At 41.9% G+C, this 17,593-nt stretch overlaps 1 long non-coding RNA gene across 1 annotated transcript; it reads right to left on the bottom strand.

Moving 5' to 3' along the window:
- Positions 1–2,987: 2,987 nt before the first annotated feature.
- Positions 2,988–17,347, bottom strand: LOC113003583. Its single transcript, XR_003268571.2, has 3 exons — positions 15,810–17,347; positions 4,254–4,588; positions 2,988–3,563 (listed from the first exon to the last, which is right to left on the bottom strand). It is a non-coding gene; the product is annotated as an uncharacterized LOC113003583 (long non-coding RNA).
- Positions 17,348–17,593: the final 246 nt, after the last annotated feature.

Genomic DNA, 17,593 nt, shown 5'->3' with positions numbered 1-17,593 from the left:
GAATGAAATAGTATATGTTATTTATCTCGCATCGTTTTGAATTTTTTTCTCGAAAACTATACCTTCGCCACAAACACGCGCTTATCTCGAGTAAATATTCGTTTAAGATTTGTGAGAGACTCGATACCGCATTTTATTAAGTTTCATGCATATTTTGATAATGAATCATTTTTCTGATAAATAATACGAAAGAATGAGATCGTGCCTTCCGATCGATTAAAGCGCGATAGAACCGTATATCTTGTTCGTGCCTCGTTCTTATAATCGCGGCAACATTGGGTGCCAAAAGGGCGGAGAGCAACAGCCGTGAACGTTTGCGAGCGTGACGCTCGACATCGAAGCCGCGCGGCGGCCCCTCCGCAAACCTGGAAGACAAATCGGCCCCGGTGGGTGCAAACGTCGTAATTATCGGAGGCGGTAATCTCTCGACACGGGAGAAAAGGAGGAGGCGGTAGAGGAAGCAGAAGAGACGCTCAGTGAAAACTGCGTGACAGAGTGGCTCGGCCTGTTCACCCTTGGCGTCCTCTGGGCTGGTTTGCCCCCCCTTTTGCCCGGAATGTCGGCCATACATTACCGCCGTTAGAACCCGCCAGCACTATATTATTCCCTGGCGCGGCGTGGCGCGGCCGGGCTCGGCGTGGCGCGGAGCGGAGCGGAGTGGTGAAAACGAGACGGCAGTAACCGAAGAGAGAAGAGAAACAAAGAGGTCTAGAGAGAGACTAGTGGAGAAGTGAAAGGGGCGACGGAGAGAAGGAGAGACGAAGAGAAGGAGAAAACGGCGAGTCGAGTAGATGAGGAGAGAGAGAGAGAGAGAGAGAGAGAGAGTGAGAGAGAAACGCGCGGGGCTCGCTCGGCTGCTGATAAACTACCCTCCGCGCTACTCCGCAGGTATAATAAAATGATATCTGGCCGGCTGTATCGCGATTCTGGCTGCAAGCGGCCGGGTCGGCACAAAGTTGCCGCCTTGCGCGCCTGCGGCGGTCGTGATAAATAATACCGCGCCGCGGCTAGAGAAGCGGCGGGCGGGCCGCGCCGTGCTGCGCCGCGCCGCGCCGCATCACCGCGCCACCACCAACGGGCACGATCGTCGTCGTCGTCGTCGTCCTCGTCCTCTCCTCATCGTCGTCGTTCGGCGGCGGGCATCACGGCATCTTGACTCGTATATACGAAACTCCGTACACGGGACCGCAACACCTCTCTCTCGTATCTACGTCGGGACGCTCGCGGCGTGGCGCGGCGCGACTCGGCTCGTCCGATCGTTCGTTTCGTGCCCGCTTTAGTAAAACGGATGTCCCGGAGACAGACACGCCGGCGGCGCGTGTGTGCATTTCTGTGCGCTTCGTTTCTACCCGCTCGTAAATTGTGGAGCTTAGAGGGACCCCGCGCGCCCGCCGCAGGGTTGAAATACTTATGCCGATATGTCGTGTGAGCGGGCCGACGAGCTGGAAAACGACGTCCCGGCAATATCACGCCGCGGCGAGCGCTCGTTCCAGTTCGCACGAAACGTCCTGCACGGCGACGTGAATACGACGTTGCGTGACAGCCGACTCGTACGCTTTGCTCCGTCGACTTTATCGGACGTAATATCGGGCCCGGAGAGCGCACCACCGTGATGGTATCATCCCGTCGTCGTGCTTAAAACCGTCAGGTTGACTCAAGATCGGCGCACACTTTTATGGCCATCTCCTTAAGTTTTATTGATGATTAAAAGCTGCCTTAATCAAGGTTTCCTTGAGGGAAGGGAAAATTGTCCAAGTTCAACGTTAATATCAATCGAAACGTCAAATAAATCCCAAATATATTTGTGACAAAAGAAATTTAATAAACAAATTAGTATGCTACTTATAATAATAATAAATAAGAGGCACGAACGCGTCTGACAACTCAGCATTTGAAGGAATAAAACCGCCGCCGTTCATCGGAAAATTTTGAGAGACGCGTACATTATTGAGTTCAATTGTTCGTTTATACGTACACCGTTCTTTTTGTACCGTATAAAGGTGCAGCGTCATTTCGGCTCATCGAAAAGTGTCAACGGAATCAGTTAAGTCGTCAAAAGACCTGTCGGCCGATAGCGAGCGAGGTTGAAAAGTTTCAAGGAATCGGCCGTCTATCAGGCGAGGGAGGAGCGTTGAAGATCCATTACCGAACAATGTCCGGTGATTAGCAAATGCCAGCGATGCTAACGACAAGCAAACAAATCATGGCTTATCCCGGATTACGTCTCCCCAAGGGATACTTAGTTGCTACGACCGGGGTCTATACCCCGGAGCCTAGTTCCGAATATTATACACCGCCTGTCACTTCCCTCTGCTATGGCTTATGCCACACGAACTCCTCCTTTAACCTGTCAGGTGAGAGACGCCGTACCAGTTATCCGATGGAGAGAAGCCTTGACGAACGCCATCCGCAAGACTGGCTCTTGTTCGATCACCACAAAAGAGAACGCTTGCCTCTGTATCCGTTGACGTACCTTTACGAGGAACAGAGTTTGGCAAAAGGATAATCGACGGTGTAAGCTGATGGTTTACACTGAAAGGTGTTGTACGCCATTATGGGCTCAGAAATTGATGTACACAAGCTTTGTGCTCGTAACTAATATCGCGAACGATAGCTTTATAACATCATTTTTGTAGATGGTTATTATTAGATTTTTCCGTCTTGGAAATTTTACTCAATTATTTAGAACAAAAATAGGCTAACATAAATACATTTTTAATAGATGCTTACGCATATTATTATAAGTAAGTAAATAGAGTAATTCGTATATGTATTTTACAAATTTTAAATTATTATTGAATTCTTGTGTGTTGAAAATTCAAATTGTAACTTAATCTTAAACTTAGTCAAGATTAGATCTTCTAATTCTGGTCACCCTATTCCTTCGAAATTATGCAAAGACAGGCTCCGAATATCTTATGTTAAATCGCACAAGTTTGGCAAGCAAGTTCCTCACACTCGCACAATTCACAAAAAAAAAAAACAGGTAGTTTGATGAATATTTTTATTTAATCATTTCAAGTGTGTATTATAAACGCATTGTTGTATCATCATCGCTGCCGATACCTTTCAAAAAACATCTTGAAATCGGTAACGTTGTATAAGTGCTTAGTCACGTGTCTCGAAATCATTGTTGGCATAATTTTAATAACAATAAGATGAACTGCGTCTTTGCGTAAGGTTAACACAGTCGTCTCAAAGGCTGCTCTGTCAAATACGCCAAGGTAAAGTGGCAAGCTAAACGAGAATCGTGAATGCAATATGTATTATGCGTATGGAGATAATATAGAGCCCCGGGGAGAGGTGGTGGCTGACTGAGTTTATTTCGAAAGACAACAATAGAATGCATCGGTAGAACGTATTGTATGCAGGAGGGCGCGGTAAGGCTCACAATGCCTGCTGCATTATGTATCGCATGCTGGTGGTTATCTTTGTGTGTTGTAATCCTAAACAACCGTCCATACACGCACTTCGTGCGGTGTCCGTGGTGCCAATGGCGTAGCTACGTCTGCGTCATAACATAGTGTCCGAGTGAAGAGAACTTATTATGCAACGCATATCCCCTGAAAGTTAGGTTTCATTAATAAATCTAGTCAAAAATATCATTTTAACCAGAACAAAGGGAATAAATTTAATTATATTATAATTCGCATTATAAATTTAATTATAGCATAATTAAATTTATAAATATTAATTACATATGATTATTTATAAGTAATTATAAAATTTATAATTTTATAAATATTTTTTGTATTTATATTTGGTAATTAAATAAAAATTATTTTTACAAAACAAAAATACAAAAATTTATTTAATTGTATTTATATATTTTTTTATTTGTGTGAAAAAAAAGTAGCAAGTGCCCTTTCGTAAATACCTTGTGAACAAACTTAATAATAATAATTTAATAACATATGCACGTTTCCCTCTTATTCATGAGTACATCATATATCATTTTAAAATAGAGTAGATATTAGAAGATAAATTGTACTCGTGAAAGAGTATTTCGAAACGCTTCATGTTACTCTATTGTACAATGGGATACATTTTAATGTATCCCGCAAACATCAAAGAAAAAGTAAAAAATGTTTTTTTACTTTCTATTCAAAATATAACTAAAGTCAAAAGTAAAAGATCATTTTGTTTTGGACAAACTTAAATTGACTCTTGTTGGAATCCCTTTGCTCATTTTCGAACAATTCTCTCTCTCTCTCTCTTTCAAATATATCTTTCGGATATATTTAAAGACGTACCAATCCCGCACGTGCGATCGGACAATGTCACCCGAAAATTGGTCACAAGGGACCAACAATTTTGATCTCGGAAAATCCTCTTCTGAAAGTGTAGAAACGATCCAATCAATGCTATTGCTTTCTACCATCTTTCCTGGCGGTTATCCCTCTACGGCCTCTATGGTCTCTTCCCATTCAATAGATTTCGTACAATTTGTATCTCCGTCGGGAGTCTATCTTCGACTTTCGATTTTTGACAAAATACGACGCCTGAAGTAGTGAACGGATGCGTATATTTGCCGTGTACAAAAGAGACACTCTCGCTTCAATAATCGTTTTTCTCTGTACCTGAGAAACTGACGGCAACCGAGTGTATATAATACATTTTAATTCTAATCGAATAAAAAAATTTTTTTTTTAAATGTCATTCTCTGTAATCGATCGTTACATGTTGCTGAGTTTCATGCGACAGAACAAATCAAAGCTGAGAAGATGTCTTCAACATTGACAAGTAGAAAAAGGAGGCAAGGAGAGAGCGAGCAACAGGAAGGGGAGCAAGAACAATATTTTGAGCAGCATCAAAATGAAAGAAAACGGATGGATGAATCTTGATGCCCGGGAACATCGTCCGCCAGCTGGTTTCCGTCACTCATGCGGTCTCTTTGATCTCTCTTGCATGTCTATCGTGCACTTAAGCGCGTTTTCTCAACTTAATTTCAACCCGCACGAAGCACACTCTAGTAGCTCGTAGTTTGCTTCCGCCGTGCAAAAATGTCTAAGCCAATGGATCGTGTTGATTTAACTGATTTCGCAGTACCGGAAATATCTGTAAATACGTAGAAGCGTTCTTTCTCTTTATTTTTTCAATTCTCATATTTTCAATTCGGCACTACAAATTTCAACATGGAGAAAAAGATATTCAAAAATTTATTGGGATATCAATTTTATTTTGCTGTATTTAAATAAATATTTATTTGATTGAAATAAATAATTAAATACGGGGAAATAAAATTTTTTTTCTAGCAAATAAATCAATCAATGAAAAAAAATTAGATATATTTCATAGAAACGCATACTTCGTCATCACAATTAAATATTTTAACAATCAATAAATATCGCAAATAACGTCACGAATAATAATTTATACGTAAATGAGAAAAAAAAGTCGTAACATTAGCAAGCAAATGTCACGTTTTCTTTTCTCATTTACGTATAAATTGTTACAACGGTATTAAAATAGCAATATTTTTAATTATTTTATTTAGTATTGAATATATACAACTTTTAACAAGTTTCTCAATGGGCAATATATTTAAACAAATATTCTCAATAGACATATTTTCGCAGAAATAGCTTTAGAGCGATATAAATATAGTACAGTAATCGTTACAAATGTCAAGGCTGGCACATCGATGTTTCTGCCAAAAGTATTTTAATAGTAACACCTGTTTACTACTTTGTATCTCACAGTGTTGCGCTTTCTAGCGCATGTATAAATAACAAAATTAATACGATACATCCTGCGATCCTTGTCGCGACGCACATTAAGAGACAAATGACTTGGCTAATGGATACGTTACAAAATCAAAGGCGCGCAATGCCGACACTCTCGCGTCCCCTTAATTAACTCTCTTTCTCAGTCCTTAAATATGGAATGTCTGCTGGCAGCTACGTGGAACGTCGCTGTGCAATGTCGCTGACGTCCGAGGAGACACAAAACACGCCGGACGCAGGCGCGCCATTTATCATTCCTACAATTAAGGTCGAATTTGTGACAACCACTTAACGGAATAATGCATCTAGAGGCCTGAGACTGGTTTTTGGCTTCTCTTAATAGTTCAAAGAGACGTTGCGCGCGGAGAGAATATAAATGCATCGGTTCTTACGAGTTGGATGAAACGGGTTTCGAATCCCACGTTTCGCAGGAGTCCGCCACGTGATTGATACGGCTCGAAGTTGTAAAGAATAGTTAGAGCGACGTAATTGTTGCGCACGTTCGCGCGCAATGAAGCCGTTTTGCAACATGGTTGAAAAATATTCGACGTACGACAGCCACTTTTATTAGCGAATATTCGAGATAATTGAAGATAAATTATCGAACGCCTGCCAAGCCTTAACGGACAATTAATCTGCTTGACGACGTACCATTACGAACATGATTCCGTGGCGTAAAACGCGAGTCATCGGGATGCACGGTTTGAAATATAAACCGCGTACCGAGAATACGCCAACAAAACGCGGTCCATTAACATAATGTATGTCTGCTACAGAAACTTCACACAAGTTTGTAACAACGAACGGAAGTGGTGTCACGCTCTCTAACGTCACAATGGTTCATAAATAAGTTTCAGCTGTGCGCCGAAACCCCCTCCATTCACCTAAAAATCACAATACCATGGTGTCACGAGACAGCATCAAATTTACGGTTCGTTTAACAGCTCGACAGGAATACAGGTTCGTTCGATAGCCGATGAAAAACATTGCACGCGGATACAATTGCATCATTTATTTTCAAGTTTTATGTAGCTACGTGCCAACGGCATTAAACAGGATCGTTATACGATAAAGTTTGCCCGCATATCCGTACTGCGGAATAAAAAATATGTGTGTGCGTGTGTGTGTGTGTGTGTGTGTAACGAAATTCCGAAATTGTTGCTTTTGCCTGATCCAGACTCAAATATCCAAAATGTGATGAGATTTTACTAGAAAAACGGTACGTTAAGCATGGAACATTGCGAAATAAAACGTAACGAATAATAATAGGAATTGTGGTGATTTGATAAGTTTAATCCGCGAGTCACTTTGGAGAAAGACATTTTTCCACGACTATTCCCAATTCGCAATTCGTTATTGGTAATCTCGTACCGCAGGCGGACGCGGATGTTTACCGCAGTCGCAATTTTCGGCGTCTCCATCGCACGATAACGGAAAATGAGGTAACGATCGCGAAGCAGATCCGCCGCTGACTCGAGGGAGACAGGGGAGAAAAGAGGTTGGAGACGCCGCGCCGAAGGAAATTCATGACATCGCGTCGGATCGAAGCGCGCCGTGCCGCTGCGATGGCTAAGCATCGTAAGTCGCCTCGTTCCCTTCGCCTTCGCATCGCCGCGCGCCGTGGCACGTCGTAACGAGGTACGAAGGAAGGCAGTCAAGCAGAGTCAGGCCAGGCACCAGGCGTCACGCCCGCCAGTCATCGAGCTCGTCAGTCGCCCACGAACGCTTATAAAGATTCTCGCGAGCAGAATGTAGATACGAGCTGTCAACTCGACATGAAGCATGCCGCCGACAGCGCACGGACAGGCGGGACAGGCGGCGGAACAGGCGAATCTATCTCCTTTCTTTCCCCTCCTCTCTCTCTCTCTCTCTCTCTCTCTCTCTCTCATCTCTCTCCCTCTTCTCTCTTCCTCTCTCCGTTAGGTTTGCTTCTTTCCCTCTTGCGCTTCTTGCTCTTCGTCAGCTGCCAGCTGAGTCTGTCCTCCTTGTACTCTCTTTCCTTTCTCCTCGTCGTTCTAACTCGGTTAAGCCGCGCGTTTCCGTCCTTTTGTCATCCCGCTTGTACTTCTCGTCTCTCGTCTGATCCTTCGTCTTCTTTTCCGTTCACTCACTTAGAGATTTCTGGAGATACTGAATTCTCATTTTCTCTTTTTCTTATTTTTTTGCCTTCTGTTTTAACTGCATTAAACTTGGTCCCCGTTCCTCCCGGTCGCGGCTCCTCTTACACTACGCCTCGTTCCTCTCTTCTTCTTCGACAAGTGTTTACCTCGCTTAGCGCATTCGCCTTTTGCTGTCGCAATCTGTTTGGGCTCCTTTTTCCGTATATCACCAAGCTCTTTTCACTTTTTCTACCTTATCCCGGCTTCTTTTATACTCTAATAGCGTGTTGTTGCTGACGTGACTTCGTTTAAAATTCAAGATTCTAATCTAATAAAGATTCACTCAATGTCTTTTTCATAAACTTCTCCGCGTCTTCCCTTCTCCTCACGTACCTATATAGCGTATTCTCGTACTTTGGCGTACGTCGGATTCGCTGCTAATTATTATGCTATATATAAATCGGAGACGTCGCGGATATCTTCCTTAACTTTTTATTCGATCGCTGCGAGGTAATCCGCGAAAGGTCAATGGCTCCCTTTGCTCGACAGGTTTTTTTTTTTATTATTATGTGAGGGCTTTTGTCGACCACCATGCTCGATTTGTTAACACTTCCGGCTGCTCCAGGCATCGCGAAGTCGATGTACCGTACGAGCACGTGGGTCGAAAACTAAACCCTGGTGAATGGCGATCTTTATTTGATATTCATTTCGACACTCTAAGAGGCGGTCCGCTGAGAGAGAATTTAAAGTTTCTTTTTTTTTCTACGTGGCAAGTTTTAAAAAGGCAGTCCAGTGATTTTCCAGATAACCACGTAATTGACAACAATAAAACGACCGTGTTAACACAGTTGTTTATAGAGGCACGTTATTACATGCCTTTCTGCCGGATGATGAGGACGAATACGCTGCACTTTCAGTTTGTCTAGCGGATATGAGATAAGCCAGACGCATTTCCATAAACGGAACGTCGCCTCCGCATTTTTCTATTTACGGCGATGCCACGTTTACGTCGTGACTTCCGCTTCAGGTGTTGAACAGCGCGATGCCAGTGCGAAAATGGAGTTATTTTATGCCGAGCTTACGAAGATCGTTTCAGAGGAGCCCTGCGGAATAGCAGCTATCTATGTATCGTTTGGCCTGCGACTTGTACTTGCGTCATCCTCTCTGTCTCGTTTTCCTTTAAACGTCGAGATTTAGAACCATGACATGTGCAATACAATGAATGGTAATTGATTTTTGTTCTGATTCTGTCTTCGGCATACAAACTGATACGATAATGTCAAAATGGTTATATCGAAAAATGACTTGGGTTTAATATTACTGTGAATATAAATGGGTAATTTAACGTGACTTGAAATATCCTCTTCGCGAATATAACTCACATTTTGCAAGAAATATTTCTCAACTCATACATTACGTAACTAAAGTGAGTGTAAAACTTAAAATCCGTTGCATTTCATATAATGTTCTTATCTACATTTTGAGAGAAATCTCTCTCTCTCTCTCTCTCCTCCCTCCCTCCCCCCCTCTCTCATTTCCTAATAAAAAACACGTAATTTTAAACTTTTTTTTTCTTAAAAAAAATGACATACTATTACAAAGCTAACAATGAAGATTAATAGAAGGTTCTCAATATAAAAAAAAAAAAAAAACATTATGACACATATACCCAGTATTGAAGGCTAGTTGTGGTTTGATTCTAGGTTCTGTAACATTATCTTCTTACCACTTAGATTTCTTCGAGTTCTTTACAATCAAATATTTTGTACTTTATTCTTATTCGCAGTTGTTCTAATAAAACTATCATATTTTTCAAAATTAAAAATACAATGTTTTATGATATTGCTTGTTATGAATTGTAGCACAATTCAAACTACAATTAAGCAATTTTCGAGAGAAAATTATTTTAAGTCACACAAAATTTAAATGTGAATGTTGCGACTCGAAATGTTACATTGTTGATTGTCAGCGGAAATTTATTCGGCCTGTCTGTCTGAGTTACGAGTAGAAAGCTCGATAAGGCAAATCGTGCAAGCGGTACTAAAATAGCTGGGTATATTTATGATATTCATTACAATTTTATCTAATCGACTCGGGTACCATTAATTATTACTAGCTGCGAACAATTACGTTTCGTGCATGTCTTCCTGAAACTTTCTATAGAACGTAAGCAGCCGCCTATGCGTCACACTCGCGGCTTTGTTCATAACAACTTAGTTATGAAAGCACATATCTTTTTTTTTTTCAACTAATTCGTATTTCGTTATCAATTCCACATTCATTTTACGATCATAAAATTTACGTTACATGTCGGGATTTGAGAAAGTTTGGAAATATTTAAAACATTTCCTGCGAATAGTTTTTGATACGCTACAATTCACTAAAAATTTAGTGCCTGCAGTAGAAGCTGTTTAGTTCATAATTTTTGAACAGCTACTAAATATTTGGTTTTATATAATAAAACATTTAATTTGTTAAAAAATGCCTCAACTGCTTTCACTGAAGCCATTAAATTTTTTTCCATAGCGTTCCCTTTTCATACCTTTGGGGAAAAAAAATTTTTTTTTCCTTTTTGTAGACTATACGAAATTATTATTACAAAAAATAAGATATTTTTAAAGAAAAAGCTTTTTATATAATCCTTATACATAACAATTTATAAATTATAAATTAATATCGCTTCATCGCAGTCTATACATTTTATATTTCAATGAGATAAGTTTGATGAAACGTATAAAAAATATAATTGGTCGTTTTATCACTTTTAAATAGATGATTTGTATTTAATTAAGAAAAGCTGCAAAATGTTGTAAAAAAGAAATCATTTAGATTGATCACTTATATAGCGAATGGAGAGAATTGTAGCAAAGGAACGATTAAGTAATGCTATATGACAGCAAACCCGGATGAATAATTCGCGTATCATTTCGCTCCATATCATTTCATATTGCTCCTATGTCAGTCCGTGCCATCTCATTTCGCGTTACACGTTAGGTTGTTTCGTATCACCGCCACGTCACTTCGCGTCACTGGCATGCCAGTTCGTATCACTCTTATGTCATTTCCTATCATTTTACCGTCATTTCGTATCCATTACATTTTACGATGTCTGGCGGACGGAGGAGAAGTAAAGAAGGAAGAAGGCACGAATGACGGAAAAATAGCACAAAGGAAATCTTTCTCTTTCAATGCTCGATTTTAGTAAAAGTGTTTAAAGTCCTATTCAAGTCTAGTAAAACTTTATATGACTACGTTGTAAGAGTTTCAATGATTAAAGAAGACTAATAATAACAACAGTCTCGAAGGAAATATACGTATGATATATACGTAGGAAAATTATTAGTTTTATCAGAATCGATGGTGATACTTTTCAAAATTCGTCGTTGACAGGATAAGATATGGCATGCGAGCGAAAAGCTGTTCGAAATATTTACTTAGGATAGCAAACTCTGTGGAGAAAGTAACGAAGGAAGGAAGGGATTAGCCTATGACTGATAGCTGACACTGACACGTACATCGCATATATCCTGCTGTTTACTTTTAAATCTCACAAAAATGCGGCCGCACGACAGATTCAACATATATGCACGTTTGCAAAATAACTAGTAAGAGTATAATTGTACAATTTTTTTAAGCATCGGTTCAATGCATTAATATCATACAGGGAGGTGTGCTTTACCAATTTCAAGTAGTTAGGGGGAAAAAATCAGTTAATGTCAACCGCAGACCGCATGTATCCTCTTTTACATCGAAACACCAGAGCTGGCACGACGATGGGAAATTTGATGCCCGATTAACTGCGCGGGCAATCGATCATTCCCACGTCGATCAAACCAGTCTGCGAACGATCGGCGAACAATCACGGCGGCGAATTGTAGCCAATCGATTATCGCGAGATACGCGGGCGTGCGATACGTTGGGCCGCGCGAGAGGGAAGCGGAGAATTAATCTTGATGTTAATTAGTTACAACAATCTCTCTCGCGTAGCGGCGGACCACGGTGTTCCGCGAAAAAAAAGTATCCTTGCTTTTATTATCATTACCACTTGCCATTATCATTACCCGCGCTATTACTCACAGGCCGGAGCGCATGTGTTACGCACGGCCACAATAATAATCTTGATTGTCTCCGGGTACCGGCTACTCATGCCACTTCGCGCCACCACGTCCAATTATAGTCGCACAAGGGTGCTGCCGGTGACGGCAACGACGTCGTTGCTGGCATCGCCAAACGTTCGCTGTCGTCGTCAGCCTTCGGATATCACCGACCGGCGTGATCGCGAGCTAATCGAGTCAAAGTCAATTGCGAACTTTACAACGCTCCTCTTTAGAATACAAAGATTAGATTTAGTTCGAATTACAAAGTACGTGATCCCGTACAAATCGTTCTTCCCCTTAAGAAATAAATATTTCACGCTACGAATAATTATCATCGTTATCATGGGCTCTCCATTAACCGCTATCATATATCCCCGACTTTGATAACAATTTATGTTCTTACGGTGATTGTCGGAGGAAAGTTAATTTCACGCGGACCGATAAAATTGCTTGCAGTCGGCGCGGTGGGCAGATATTGAAAAGTTGTTAAACATATTAATTACGATAACCTGTTATTTATAGTCGACGATTGCGAATTTATATGCGTGGCGCTAACGAAACTAGTTTTCCGCTATGAAATCAGCGATTACGCGTGTCGTAAAAATTTGAGAGATATTTATACATTGCAAATTGGATTTTCATATCTCACTATCCAGTAAGCATCGCAAGCAGTATACCCAGTTTCCTTATTTCTTAAAAACTGAAATTTGCCGCCGTCTCACCCGTTTATCTTAACTCGAGATAGAATCCAGTTTTCGTGAAAAGTGACACGAGGAATACGCACGTACGTGCATGTATGCGTATTCAGGGTTTAATGAAATTTATAAGGCACACGGGCGACAAGTCGCATAGAAGAACGGTCTCTTCTACATTCGCAGCGTGTTTTCGTAAAGCACAGTCATTACGTTAAAGAGTCGTCGCGGGTTACGCTCCCGTTGCACGAATGCAGTACTGACGACTGGCATATAGAAGCGGCGAAAGGGGCGGTAGACGCGAGAAGGGAACAGGGGGGAGAGGAGAGACTGGCAGAGGTAGGCACAGAGAGCGAATAAATAAAGCTATCTCGACTTGCGTTTATCATTCGCTATCCGAGCGGTCCTCGTAAATCTGCCCACCATCCAGCCAGAGCCAGCCGACCTTCCTACCAGCCCGCCTGTCTGCCCCCAGTCGATAAGAGTCGGCTACAGGCAATATGTTGCATCTCACCCTCGAACTGCGCTTCATAGCACGAGCGCAATTATGCTACACACCAAGAGTGAGAGAGGGAGAGGAAGAGGTTTTAACCTCCGCGGCCGCGTTCTGTTCTCTCCTCTGTCTCCCCCCCGCCCCCCTATGTACAGGTTACCTTATCTCAGGGTCGCCAGCTTTACCGCCCGATAAATACATAGACAACGGAAGTTAGAGGTGTCGACAAGCTATGCAGCTAGAGAGAGAGAGAGAGAGAGAGAGAGAGAGAGAGAGAGAATGTAATGATTTATCCGTTAATCAAATTCCAATACATTTTTCAAAAAGTTGTTTATTTATAACATGCCATCAGTTTTACTTATTATTACCATAATGTGCATTATTATATTAGCTACTTTCTCTTGTTGATGTGGGAAAAAATTATATTTTAGAACAATGTAAATTAGTGTTTACACAAGATTACAATCGGTGAGAAAATTTATTCGATGAATCGCGTTTATATTAGATTTAGTGTCTGCGTGTAGCGATTGGCATCAAGTACATATCGAGTGATCGAGAACACGAGCATTAGTGTGAAAAATTAATCCTTAAACACATCGAGCCCGTAAAATACGTAAAAACACATTTTTGGGTCTGGGAGACTTTATCAACTTTGAAAAGTTATAACTTTGGTTCCAATCAATATTTTTCAACAATTTTTTTTTTTTTTAATGAAAGTTCAGAATCTCAGAAATGTGACTGTATACAAACGGCATCAACAAAAAATGTTTTATTATGAAGTTATAAAAGAAAAACCATTAGATAAAAATGAAAAATTATTCAAAAATCCATTTTTACTTTAAAAAATCATATTTTTGCAACAAAAAACTTTTAAGGATTTTAAAATACAGCGTTTTAAAGCTAAAGAGTCATACTTTCAAAAAAATTATAGCATTGTCATTCTTTTTAAAAAATATAATTATGTAACAAAGCAAATATGAGGTATTTTTGATTAATTCAAGGTGTCTAAAATTGATGTTATAAAATTCCATGATATATTTTAGACTCTGCGCAGAAGCCTCCTTTTCTACAGCACTGTTTATAGTTTGATCGAAAATGGATTTAATTATTACAAGTAAAAATAATGCAGTTTGCAGAAGTGAAAGAAAATTGCTGGCGTTGCGTTTCGATTCTTCCATCAGAAAAAACAAGTAAAAAGTCTTAAACAGTCTAAAACGTTATAGAGATTTTCAAGTTTAAAATTTAAGAATTAAAAATTGAGAGTTAAAGTTAAAATTCAAGACTTAAAAGTGATCAGTTTATTATTTCATTTTTAATTTTTTAATTACCCAACCCTGCAAATGAGTTATGAGAGTTTATAACGTGGTGCAATGCGAGAAGATCTCCCTAAAAGTCGTTGCAATAGTCTCGCACAGCGAGAGAGACTCCGCTTAGCCAAGACGCGCCTAGCTTTTTTTACCCCCTGATCCGAACCTCCCATTTTATTCCATCTTCACACAGCAAGCGTTCGAAATTCATATGGGACCTTTCAGACACACTTGTATGTTTAAGGGTTAAATCTATATAGTATGCAAGTATGCGAATATAGCAATATCTTCGACATGAAGATCGAATGGCGAACGATAGCATTATTGTGGAAGGTCAAATTAATTTTTTAACGTCTACTGTTTAACTAATAAGATAACGATCGTGTATAGCGTGCAGAAATAATTATGCGAATGTTCCGACGTATCAAAATTGATGAGACGGTTGCACAACGCAATAATTATATTAGTCGTAAGCACGATCTCCTTGTCTCTTCATCATCAAGATTAGCACGAATGTAGAATTATAATTGCAAATGCATCACTTTCCGCATATAATCGCGCATATAAATTCCACGGGAATTTTTTCCTCGTTTGCTGCGCACACAATGTCACTAATTGTTTAAAGTCCTTGACTCACATTAAATGCTTCTAAGAATTTATGCCTTAAGCGAACGTTGATTTATCAGCCTGATGATCTGATGCAGATGAATGTATATATATGCGCGTACCGAGTATAATTACTTTTCCAACATCGCCACTTGTTAACTTGGCAATATAATAGTTTCTACCGCGTGTAACATCGACTAGATAGAATATACCTTCGATCTGAGCCATCTTCACCTTTATATGAAGTAGTAATTAGGATTTATTGTGAAATATCGACGTGTCGACACCGTCGCCAACTTTTCTTTCCAATTTGACTGGTGTGTCTGTCAATAAAATATTGCACATTATTTTTATTGATGTCAATCCATCGCGTGTCATCAATCGCTGATTTAATATATTGCGCCCGAACATAACATACTGGAATAATATATCGTTCTGCGTCTGTTACAAGTTAAAACTGACTACATTACAAGTCGACGCGTGAGCAACGTGTACGAGAAACCGGCCAAAAACGAGCGAGCGAGAAAGGAAGCTGAACTTGTCGTCGTCGTCGTCGTCGTCGTCGTCGTCGTCGTCGTCGACGACGACGACGGAGACATGTGGTGACTCACTCGACAAACCATCGATGTGTCGTCTTCGTATATACGCAGCTAACATCGTATCGTCGCCGTCATCGTCGTCGGGGACAAATCGCGGTCGCTCGCGAGACCGCCAAAGGAGGAGAGTGTGAAACGCAAAAGCGAAAGGAAGAAAGAGAGAGATAGGACGAGCCGTCGTGCCACGACAAACCTTTCAGTGTTTATTTTTGTTCGCTCCCAGTCAATGTGTGACTCGCACACCAGCCCTCTTTCTCCTCCTCCGTGAACCAGCAGCTTTCAGCCCTCCGCCGCCAGCTTTTCAACTCCGGTCGTAGTCCCACCAACGACGCGCGCGGTATATACGATCCAGTAAATTCTTTTTACAGCACGGTTAAATCAGCGTGAGATGAAAGGCAGGCCAGAACCCAGAACACGACCGGGATGATCGTCGGGCTTTAATGCGAATGCCGCATTAGACGCGAGTCCGCGCGTAGCGGCGCAGTCTTCTTCTTCTTCTGCACCCCTCCCTTTCTTGACGCGAGACGGACGCGGGGGAGCTCCGCCGACCGGCACCTTGCCGCGCGCACGCGGGCGAAAGAAAGAGAGGAGGAGAGAAGGTCTCTTTGATCCGCTTAGGGCCAGGCTGCGCCGTCAAAGTAATCCGACAGTAGATTACTTTCAATATATGTATACCGGTGCCGACGCGGGCGCGCGGGGAGGACGAGGGAGAGAGAGAGAGAGAGAAAGAGGAGCAGAGAGCGAGCGAGACGCGATGGCGAAACGAGTAGAGAACGCAGAGCGAGGCGGGCGGGAGCAGAGAGCGACCGAACGCGCGGCTGAACACGCGTGAGCGCGACCAACGGCCGTATCTACCGTCGATTTATGCGGCCGGCATCGCGATATCTCGCTCAAAGCGAGTCGTCGACCATCCGGTTCCCCCGGTCGACGTACGAAAATAGCGACCGGTATGCAGAAAACATCGCGTGCTCGCGCAATCTGCGCAAACCTACCGTGCGCGTTAGCCGCATCGCGCGCGCATCGCACACACCGAATTCTCGTGACTCGCGCGGAAACTGCGGAGAGATTTACATTCAGGCCGGAGAGTAACGTCCGTATTACGCGTGACGTCCGGCGAATGCGTAATGAGACTAACGAGCGTCTAGATGCGTAATGAACGTTCCCCACACGCGGCGGCATGCGCATTATGGGTGTCGGCTCTGAAATACAACAATCACGCTTCAAATAGAAGTCTTGTTCGTTTTTTTTTTTTTTTTTTTTTTGAGCAACGGAACTTTTATCGAGCGAATCGTTCGTAAACTTTATTTCAGCGAAGCTCTATTTCATTAAAGGACTATTCACGAAGAATATAATTCGCGCAGAGGAATGTTGAATGTAGAGAGCTGGTCGTTAATAACCCAAAGCGTTGAAATAAAAATTAACGAGAGGTTAAAACCATTTTCAAAAGTTAATTCGCGACCTGTGGCTATAATATTTCCGCCGTTACTGTCGTGCATTACAATTTAAGCGGACATTTATTACGTGACCATTATTATTGGACGTTAAAATCATCGGAAGACGCGTGCGTGTCATTTCGCGTTCGATCACGGCGGCGTAACAAGCCGCAGATTAATTATGGTGTCGAGGTGAAAGACCGAAAGTACGTTCCCAAAGGCGACATCAGTTCCGTCGGTGACTTTCACATCTCAGACTGCAACTGGCAACCCGTCAATTAGTGCCACCGTCGTCGGCTGCCCTTAAGGCTCGCGCTGCTGCGCCGCCGCGCCACGCCGCGCCGGGTATTCCGCTTTTCACCATTATCGCGAAGAATTACGACGCGTATACCTTTGCCGAGGCGGTAAGTCTCGTTTCTGCTAAGCTCGGTCGTCTATCGTCCCGCTCGATTAACGGTTAATTTTGCCTGTTGGTCGGCCATTATCGGGATACAGGGAGGAGCCGAAGATATGAAATACGAGACATTTGGCGCGGACCTCTTAG

The sequence above is a fragment of the Solenopsis invicta genome, chromosome 4 (genome assembly GCF_016802725.1).
Source record: "Solenopsis invicta isolate M01_SB chromosome 4, UNIL_Sinv_3.0, whole genome shotgun sequence".
Classification (NCBI taxonomy): Eukaryota; Metazoa; Arthropoda; class Insecta; order Hymenoptera; family Formicidae; genus Solenopsis; species Solenopsis invicta.
The sequence above is the reverse complement of the archived record's forward strand: the minus strand, read 5'-3'. Positions and strand labels throughout refer to the sequence as shown.